General features: G+C 33.5%; 1 pseudogene; it reads left to right on the top strand.

The window, feature by feature from the left end:
* Window positions 1-5,199: 5,199 nt before the first annotated feature.
* Window positions 5,200-7,724, top strand: LOC123235885 (annotated as a pseudogene).
* The last annotated feature ends 3,782 nt before the right edge of the window (window positions 7,725-11,506 follow it).

Raw genomic sequence — 11,506 nt, 5'->3', positions numbered from 1 at the left:
AGAGAGAGAGAGAGAGAGAGAGAGAGAGAGAGAAAGAGAGAGAGAGAGAGAGAGAGAGAGAGAGAGAGAGAGAGAGAACTGAACTGAACATGGATAAAAAGGAATATGCTTTCTTTTTAGAATTACATGGTGCATATACTTACAATCAAACATAAAGGACTTCTCTTCTAGCAGCAATGCAAGGATCCAGAGCAATGCTGAGGGACTTATGAGAAAGAAAACTAGCCACATTCAGAGGAAGAACTGTGGGAGGAGAAACATAGTAGAAAAACAACTGCCTGAACACATGGGCTGTTGGGGATATTATTGGGGATATAGACACTAAACAATAACTCTAGTCCAACTATTAATAATATGGAATTAGGTCTTGATCAATGATACATGTAAAACCCAGTGGAATTGTGCATCGGCTAAGGGGGGTTAGTGGGGTTTAAAGAGGAAAAAATATGAAACATGTAACTAGGGGAAAATATTCAAAATAAAAATTAAAAGAAAAGAATTACATGGTACATATACAAAATTGATCATGTACTAGCAGAGAAATATACTAAGATAAATTCAAAATGGGTAAATGACTTAAATATAAAGAGTGAAATCATAAATAAGTTAGGTGAACATAGAATAGTATATCTGTCAGATCAGTGGGAAAGGAAGGAATTTAAGATCAAGCAAGAAATAGAGAACATTACAAAATATAAAATAAGTGACTTTGATTATATCAAATTAAATTTTTTTTGTATGAACAATACCAATGTAACCAAAATTAGAAGAAAAGCAATAAAATGGGGGAAATTTTATAACAATACTCTCTGATAAAGGTTTAATTACCCAAATATATAAAGAATTAAGTCAAATTTACAAAAAAAAATCAAGCCATTTCTCAATTGACAAATGGTCAAGGGACATGAATAAGCAGTTTTCACAAAATGAAATCAAAACTATCAGTAAGAACATATATTAGTGTTCTAATCCCTCATGATTAGAGAAATGCAAATTTTAAAAAACTGAGGTACTGCCTCACACCTAGCAGATTGGATAATATGGCAACAAAGGAAAATGATAAATGTTGGAGGGGATGTGGCAAAATCAGGAAGCTAATGCACTGCTGGTGGAGTTGGGAATTGGTCCAACCATTCTGGAGGGCAATTTTTAATTATGCCCAAAGGACTTTAAAAGAACACATGTCCTTTGATCCAGCCATACTACTGCTGGGGTTGTACCCCAAAAAGATAATTAGGAAAAATGCTTGGACAAAAATATTTATAACCATGCTCTTTGTGGTGGCAAAAGAAAAAAAAATTGGAAAATGAGAGGGTGTCCATTGATTGAGGGATGGCTGAGCAAATTGTGGTATCTGATGGTGATGGAATACTATTGTATTCCATTGAATGGAATAATGAACTGGAGGAATTCCCTGTGAGTTGGAAAGACCTCCAGGAATTGATGCAGAGTGAAAGAAGCAGAACCAGGAGAACATTGTACACAGAGACTGATATGCTGTGGCACAATCAAGTGTAACAGACTTTTCTACTAGCAGCAATGCAATGATCCAGAATAATCCAGAGGAACTTGGAAGAAAGAATGCTATCCTCATCCAGAGAAAGAACTTGGGAACAAAAATACAGGAAAAAAAAATATGATCTATCACATGGTTTGATGGGGGTATGATTGGGGTTTTGGCATTAAAAGATCACTCTATTGCAAATATGAATAACATGGAAATAGGTTTTGAACAATGATATATGTATAACCCAGTGGAATTGCTTGTCAGCTCCAGGAGGGGGGAGGGAGGGAAGAAATGTGGGAAAAATCATGAATCATGTAACCGTAGAAAAATATTCTAAATAATTAAAAAAAATTTTTTGAAAAGTCAATATAGTGAATGCCAGAACTTAGCAGAGTGCCTGGCATATATCTGGTGATTAATAAATGCTAACTTACCTGAATCATTTGGACAGAGCCTAACTCATAAAAATCAAGTAAAGTGCTTATGGCATTTTATTAAAGTAAACCCCTTTATCCAGAAGACCTGAGTCCAAGGCAATTTCACATATGAATATCACTACACATATTTTTGTATGCGTTAATTATGTGCATATAACATTCATACTTGGTAGCTTTATGTGAAATTTACTTATAAAATAATGAATACCAATCACTTTACTAAAAGTATGGCATACTTCCTCAACTTATAAGACTATTCTTCAATGCATAAAAGTGATATTCAAGATCTTGGTATTTGAAGGAGATTTTTCACTCAATTTTTGCATATCTGTGGGAACTTATACACAATAATGTGGAGAAAGTATATTCATGAAAGTAAAATGTAAAGAACCAAATGTAAAATAGAGCAAAATATACATTTTATTTTACACTTCATTAAAAAACACACATCATTTCCCAGAACACTCAATAATATGGCTCACAACTGAGATAAAATGCACTCATATTCACAGAGTTCATTAAAAAAATATACAATCGGAAGTCAATGGGAATTTAGAAAACACTAGGGAAATATGCAATGGGAAAAATCTAGCCCATTAAGATTAAAGAAGATCTATCAGTTCTATAAGTATACATGAATGCATGTTTAATTCCCCAAAATAACAAGCTTATATAGTGTTTATATAGTGCTTTTCATCTTCAGAGTGCTTTACAAACACTTGTCTAATTAATAAAGACAGAACAATCCTGCTGTGTTTTTCAAGGCTCTCAAATAGCATTTCAAATGTTTGAAGCCTGATTAAACCAAAAATATGCTTTCATTTCCCTTTGTAATTTTTCCATTGCAATTTTTAAAACCATATTAATTTTAAGGACATTTCACAGGAAAAATTTTGATTTATTTCCTATGAAGTTCTTCAAATCTATTCCTTTTTTTAGACTCATTCTGTAAAATCTTCTGGATATCTTTGTTCTTCCCCAAAGATACACTAGGCACCTCCTGCCACTTTGCCAAATTTTGTCAATTTTTCTTCATCCAATTCTATTACATCTTTCCTTCTCTCTACTCATACCTCAAACCTTAGTCCAGGCCCTCATCCCTTCTATCCTGGAAAATTGCCCCGAATTGAGATCCTGGAAGTCAGTGATTCCCTATTCCAATCCAGTTTCTACATAGCTGCCAAATTAAGAAACTTCACTTTAGGTTAAGGTAGAAAATTCTCCATTTGACATTATGACTTCAGCCTTTCTATGACAATTCACATTACCACCCCCTCTTACTTCCTTGTACAATATACCAGCCAAATTAGCCTATATGCTATTCCCCATATGCAACATTTTAACTCCTACTTGCTTGTCTTTACATAGGCTCAAAAATGCTCCCCTCCCCACTTTGAATGCTATTCCTTACTAAATCTACCATTAAGATTCATTAGTTCCTTTCAAGGCTCAACTTAAACATCACTTCCTTCAAAACATCGTTTGTTCTATTTATTTACCTAGTCATTAATATTTACTTCCTCATCACTATTTTTTTAATCTTTGTATTTTAGACTTTTTTTTTCTCTATGAACATATTGTTTCTCCCTTGAAGAATGAAAGTTCCTTGAGAAAAGGATCTGTCTCATTTTGGCATTTGTGGCCTGAGTACCTAACACATGATTAAGAACTATTTACTGGTTGATTGATTGACAAATAAACTAATTCTACTTATTTCTTTATCTTTGCCTGAAACTGAATGAATTATTTCTGTTTCACAGTTTAGAGCGTAAGAAATCAAAACTGTGTTTTGATAGTATTTGCCGCATTAAAAATAACAACAATTAGAAGAATGAAAATCAAAAATATTAATGTTGATCTTATACCTCATACCTAAGTGAAATAGTATCAAGACTGTAGAAATGTTTAAAGACAATTAAGATATTTATTGATGTGCCTTTCCTTTTCTTATAATGAATTTAGTTTCTTTAGTTCTTTAGCTTTTGAGTTAGATTTAATATTTCTGTAAGCTCTTGGCTCCCCAAACCAAAAAGTTGATACAGTACATAAGAAGATTAGAACAAATAAATGCCCTTCCTAGAGAGATTACATATTTTTTACATAACAAAAATGTTAACAAATCCCAACTGAGAATGCAGCTGCTCTCACTATTAGTTCAAAGTGAAGAGGAATAGAGAAGGGACTTCCATTGCTAAATATGGAGGCAAAAAGACCAAGAATAACGAAATATATTTTTCAACTCAAGAAACTATTCACAGAATTACTACACCAATACAAGATAAATTGCATGAATTATTTAATAAGTGCCAAATCTTGCAGCCTTCAGTTAAAAAATCAACTATACATGTACAACATAGGGAGAATAATGATAGAAATTTTTGTGAAAAAGATCTGATTATTTCACAGATCTCAGGTCAATATGTTAACAATATAACATGGCATCTGAAAGCACTAATGATAATTTCTGTGTTAACAAAGACAGTATCTAGAATGAAAGAGGGAGATAATACCAATGTGCTGTACCCTAGTTAGATCACATCTGGATATCATTTCCATTTTTTGGTCTCTATATTTTAGGCGGGGGGGAAAGCTGAAAAATATATGAACAAGATGAAAAAGAGACATAAAATTATGCCACATGACAATCAATTAAAGGAATTTTGAATGTTTATATTTAGGAGAGAAACAACAGAGGGATGAAAAATTGTTAAGGATTATCAAATGGAAGAATTGCTAGAAATTTGGAAAGTAATTTGGCAGAAACTAGATTTAGACTAGTATCTTACACAATTTACCAAGATAAGGTCAAAATGGAAACATGACCTAGGTCTAATGGGAGATGTATAAACAAATTAGAAGAACAAGGAACATATTACCTATTTTATTTATGGATAAGAGAAGAATATATGAAAAATGATAGAAAGCATTGTGAAATATGAAATGGATAATTTTGAATACATTCAATTGAAAAGTTTTTTGTACAAATAATATTATGTAGCCAATAGTAGAAGGAAAGCAAACATTTTCTCATACAGAAGTCTCATATCTAAAATATATAAAGAACTTTTTTCAAATATATAATAATATACTCCATCCCCAATGGATAAATGATTAAAAAGACATGAATAGACATTTTTTGGATGAAGAAATCAAAGTTGTATATGACTATAAGAAAAATTGCTCTAAATCATTATTGATTAGAAAAATTCAGACCCAGGGGCTGCGGGAACTTTGCAGCTGTGCCATTACTGACCTATGAAGCTCCTGTGTGAGGTAGAGGTGGTTAACTGCCACCTTCCTACTTTTGGCCTGAGGGGTCGGGGTAAAGGCACCAGGTCCATGCTGTCCTTGGGCCAGCAGTCAGACAAGATGCTGCCTCAGTCTCAGGCTGGGACCGCCCACCTAGTCATACACACCCTGAAGGACAAGACTGGGGGCAGATACAAACTAAAGGAAAATACTGAACAATTTTTTACTAAATTTGTGGAAGAGGGGAAAGCCACTGTTTGATTAAAGGAACCTGCCTTAGATATCTGTCTTAGTAAGGCCAAATCCAGTAACTTAAAGAATTTCTGTCTGCTGTAAGGCTGGCTCACCAAGGCTGTGCAGTTGAAACATTACCACTATTAACTCTGGCACCACTGAAGATTTCAGAAGTTGAAAAACCAAAAGCTAAAATGGTCATTACATCCAAAAAAGATTATCCCTTAACCAAGAACTTCCCTTATTCCTTAGAACATCTTCAGGCTTCCTATTGTAGACTTGCTGGAATTGATATGCGAATACTTTGCCTCAAAAAGCTTACAAAATTAGACTTGAGTCACAACCACATTAAAAAAAAAAAAAAAAAAAAAAAAAACTACCAGCAACAATTGGAGACCTTGTCAACCTTCAAGAGCTTATCCTGAATGACAATCATTTGGAGACATTCAGTGAAGTGTTATGTTCTTCCACACTCCAGAAGTCTCTTCAGAGTTTGGATCTCAGCCAGAACAAAATTAAAGCTCTCCCTCTGCAGTTTTGCCAACTCCAGGAACTCATATATTTGAAATTTGATGACAATGAATTAATACGTTTTCCATTCAAGATAGGCCAACTGAGTAACCTGCGATTTTTGTCAGCTGCTTCAAACAAGCTTCCATTTTTGCGCAGTAGTTTTAAAAAGTTATCCCTTGAGTACTTGGATCTTTTTGGAAATGCTTTTGAACAACCTCATCTCCTAGTTCCTAATATACAGCCGGAGATACTATTAACATTATTCAAAACTTCTGCATGAGCTGTATTAGATTATAGGTAAGAATTTTCTTAATATAGTTAGTGTTTTTTGAAAATAATGAAAGATTGGTGATGGTATTTGCTGTTCTTCTTGTCTTGTCAGTAAGATAGGTAAAATATTAAATAGGAAAAAGGTGATATTAGAAAGATAACCAGTATCTCACTATACTACTTTTTGACCTGTAGCAGTTGAAGTTGAGGTATTTTATTCATTCATTGACTTGAATGAGGCAAAAGAATGTTTCCTTTGTTTTGGGGATTTTTTTTGTTCTTTTTTTGCATTTTTTTTTATTTTAGTAGAATTAACTCTTGGAGAATTCAGATCAGATTTGCCAATTTACAGAACTATTTGGAAGAAAAACTAGAATGAAGTTTTAATAGAGGCAAGTGCACAATAGGAAAGACAAACAGTTCATTGAAATGGATTCTGAACACAAACTTAGAAAAAGAAATTGGTCAGATGAATGACTTAGGGGCAGTAACTTTTTTAACAGGAAGAGTTAAATTGATGATAGCTCTTATTTAAAAAAAAAGATTTTGAAAGCTTCATTTTAATCTTAAGAGAACTAGAAATAATTGAAACATTAGTAATTGTTGTCCTTCACTTGTTTCAGCAGCCAACTCTTCAAGACCCCATTTGGGGTTTTCTTGGCATAGATAACTGGAATGATTTACCATTCACTTCTCCAGCTTGTTTGCCAGATGAAGAAACTGAGACTCACAGGGTTAAGTGACTTGCCCTGAGTCACACAGTGACTAGTGCTTGAGGCCAGATTTGAACTTAGGTCTTCTTGACTCCAGGCCAATACACATAGCTGATTTATATTAGCTAACTAGCCTTATCTAATTTGATTACTTAAACTATGGGAGGAGGGGAGATTTTACATATTCCCTCCACGAATATAAACAAGGTAGTCCAGTAATTTTACATAGGAGGAATTCAGGTATTAGGAAGAAACTACTTGCCAAATATTTGTTAATTAACATTTGTTAATTCTGGAACAAGTTAGAGCAGCTATACTTCCTCAGCCATTAAAGTAGACATAGTAAGTTTTCCTAATTTATTTTACATTTAAGTTCCTTTAAAAAAGCATTAAGACCTGTGAGAGTAGAGGGAAAATGCATAGGACAATATATTTCTGACCTATAGCTTTCTAGCTTAACAAGTTAGAGAACTTTTCAGTTTTTTTTTAATTTTTATTAACTTATTGAACAACCTTTGCATTATTATGACAGTTATGATTGTGTTTGGCTTGTATAATCTCATTGCAAGTCAGATCTTTATGACTTATCACATTATATCTGAACCTTTTTTAACATTTTTTTTAAATCTACCTTTCCAAAAGAATTCTCTATGCTTCTCATATCATTCCTTTCCGTCTTTGTCAAGATTTGGATTTATCAAAATCCTGTGAATGTGGAAAATCCTGTCTAAGCTCTTTCATTCAAGCAACTATTACTATGAATCTTCACTATGTTGCTCACACTGTGATGTTAGTAGATAATATGGGTGGTACTGAAGCACCCATTCTCTGTTACTTTTGTTCATTAATGTGTTACTCCCAATTCTTGGATCGGTCAACAAAAAATAATAGGTAATAGACTTATAAAATTTTGTCCAGAGATTAAATCTAAATTTTATACTTCCATATATGAATTCAATTTTAACTGTAATATGGATCACGAATAGATCAACTAATGTCAAATTGAAAAAGAAAAAATGTATTTTTGTAACTTTGAAGTAAAATTTTAATTTGGCTTTTATAATGAGGTTAATTTTAGGCTAAAGCTTAATTCTTGAGTCAGCTGGAATTGGTTGATCACATCTATATTGATTAGAACACTTATACATCATATGTTACTTTCTTAGACTTTGTTAGATTCTGTAGCAACTTTTTATGTATAGAGCAGAATGCTTTTTGAGAACTACATGAGTTGTAAATGTGAAAAAGTGTTAAGTGAAGCATACTACATAAAGGATTCAAAATGTGAATAGCCATAAGTAACTCTTCAGGGATATTATTTGAATGTGTGATAATGACTAGGTATGGAGTATAGAAAGTACTGTTATATTTTTCATCAAAACTCCTATTACATGTCTTATTACTTAGAATCACTCTCAGTTTCATGTTCATCTTGTCCTTGACATGATTCTAAAGCTTTAGATATTTATCTTTTACCTTGTAAAGTATCTTGATATGAGGAATAGAATTTTGAGTTATTTTCAAACCTTTGTTAACTTTTTAAATAAAGACCTAATTTGGTTTTGTTGTTCATTTAAAAAAAAAAGAAAAATTCAAATCAAAACAAATCTGAGATATTATCTCATGCCTATCAGATTGTCTAAGGGAAAAATGACAAATTTTGGAAGGGATGTGGAAAAATAGGGACACTAATACATTGCTGGTGAAACTGTGAACCAATCCAACCATTTTGGAGAGAAATCTTGGAATTATACTCAGAGTTATAAAACTATTTAATAACACTATTAGGTTTATTTCCTAAGATGATCAAGGAAAAAGGAAAAGAAACTATATGTTCTAAAATATTTATAGCAGCTATAAATGTGGTGGCAAAGAATTAGAAACAGAAGGGATGTCCATCAACTGTGGAATGACTGAACAAATTATGGTATATGTTTGTAATGGAATACTATTGTGCCATAAGAAATGACAAGCAATGACTTATATGAAGTGATGCAAAGTGAAGTGAGCAGAACCAGGAGGATGTTGTACAGAGTAACAATAATGTATGATGATCAACTGTAAATGACTTACTTATTATCAGCAAAGCAAGGATCCAGGATAACTCTAAGGGACTCGTGACAAAAAAGAATTTCCACCACTATAAAAAGAAATGGACAGAGTCAAAATGCATATTGAAACATGTCATTCTTCACCTTATTTTCTTCATAAACTTTCTCTAATGTGAACAATATGTATTTTGTTTCACAACTTGAATAGAAATATGCATTATTTAATAAAATATATACAACCAATATCATATTACCTGTGTTCTTGAGGACCCAGAGGAGTTGGAAGGAGGAGGGAAAAAAAGAATGAGACATAGATATTTGGACATAGCTAATGTGAGAATTTGTTTCTCTTGGATACATATTTTTATTATAATTTGTTGCATATTTATAACAAACTGTAAATAATATTGTTTGTCACATATTATGTTCTATATTTTAAAAGATAAATGGTAAAAATAAAAAGAAAGTAGAGCATGGAAGGTCATTGTAGTGCTAGTGATAGGATCTGTGTTTGACTTATAGTAAGGATTTAAAAATACTTTCTAATTCATTCATTTATTGAAATCTCCAACTTTCTTCAAGGCCCAACTCAGATGTCAGCTGCTTTATCTTTCCTTGATCAGCCCTTCCTCCAGGGATCTTTCCTTTCCTCTAAAAGTAAAATTACTCATCCATTCTTGAAGTTCAAATCCTAGTTTTCCTTTATCCTATTATATTCTGCCTTTTATTCTAGTTATTTGACCATATATTTTTGCATGTGTCCTGTTACATTAAGCTCTCCTTGAAGTTTGCAGGCAAGAATTGCATTATTTTTCTCCTTCTTTTCCTAAAGCCTAAGACACATAGCAAGTAGTATATGAATACTTACTCATTTGCTTTATTGTTGAAAGAAATCATTCACCCAGAGGCCTTCCTAAACTATGCAAGATATCACCTTTATAGAACATGCAGTATAGAATGCATTTAATCTTTCCCTTCCACACTTCCAGCAATGTTCCATGATTTATGTGTGTTTCTTTCCTACAGGAAGTAGAACACAAAACTACTCTTCTCAGATTCTCATTTTATATTGTCAAAAAAAGAAAAAAAATATCATGTAATTAGAGAAATGCAAATCAAAACAACTCTGAGGTATCACCTCACACCTAGCAGATTGGCTAAAATGAAAGAAGGGGAGAGTAATGAATGTTGGAGGGGATGTGGCAAAATTGGGACATTAATGCATTGCTGGTGGAGCTGTGAACTGATCCAGCCATTCTGGCTGGCAATTTGGAATCATGCTCAAAGGGCTATAAAAGAATGCCTGCCCTTTGATCCAGCCATACCATTGTTGGGTTTGTACCCCAAAGAGATCATAGATAAACAGACTTGTACAAAAATATTTATAGCTGCGCTTTTTGTGGTGGCAACAAACTGGAAAAGGAGGGGATGTCCTTCAATTGGGGAATGGCTGAACAAACTGTGGTATATGCGGGTGATGGAATACTATTGTGCTAAAAGGAATAACAAACTGGAGGAATTCCAGGCGAACTGGAGAGACCTCCAGGAACAGATGCAGAGCGAAAGGAGCAGAGCCAGAAGAACTCTGTACACAGAGACTGATATACTGTGGTAAAATTGAATGTAATGGACTTCTGTACCAGCAGCAATACAATAACCCAGGACAATTCTGAGGGATCCCACATTCAGAGGAAGGACTGCAGGAGAGGAAACATATAGGAAAAACAACTGCTTGAACGCATGGGTCGGGGTGGACATGATTGAGGGTGTGGACTCGAAACTACCACACCAATGCAACTACCAACAATTTGGAAATAGGTCTTGATCAAGGACACATGACAAAACTAATGGAAATGTGCATTGGCCATGGGTGGGGGGATTGTGGGGGGTGAAGGGGAAAGTAGAAGCATGAATCATGTAACCATGTTAAAAATGAATATTAATAAATGTTTAAAAATGTGCAAAACTTTATTTATATATACTCTTGTCCATGTATTTAAAACTTTAGAGCTATTTAGAGATTAAGAGCTTCAAGGCATCTTAGAGGCCATCTTTTCCAAACTTCTCATTTTATCCATGAGAAAATTGAGGCTCAGAGAATTTAAGTGACATCATAGTGATAGTAAGCAACATAAGCCCATGCCCTCTGACCTCTAATTAAATCTTCTGTCCACAACTGATTTGTAATTTACAGGTGTTATTCTTTCATCTTTATATAAACTTGAAATATGCAAGATCTCTGTCCTAAATAAACATCACCTCTCCAGAGTCCAATGATCTGTCCTCCCCAATATCATTTTATTATCAAATATGTGTATTTGGTAGGGAAAACACACACACACACACACACACACACACACACACACACACACACACACAGGAAAACGTTTTCCAAAGTGAGAAGAATGAATGATAGTATTTTTGTGAATGTGCCAGCTTTAAAACTGGAAGATTCCAAGAGAAGTAAGGCAAATGGTTCAGAAATCATTCAGCATCATCTATAAAGGGATTCACTGGTCACCTAGTTTAAAA

This window comes from Gracilinanus agilis, chromosome 2, assembly GCF_016433145.1.
Source record: "Gracilinanus agilis isolate LMUSP501 chromosome 2, AgileGrace, whole genome shotgun sequence".
Classification (NCBI taxonomy): Eukaryota; Metazoa; Chordata; class Mammalia; order Didelphimorphia; family Didelphidae; genus Gracilinanus; species Gracilinanus agilis.
The sequence above is the reverse complement of the archived record's forward strand: the minus strand, read 5'-3'. Positions and strand labels throughout refer to the sequence as shown.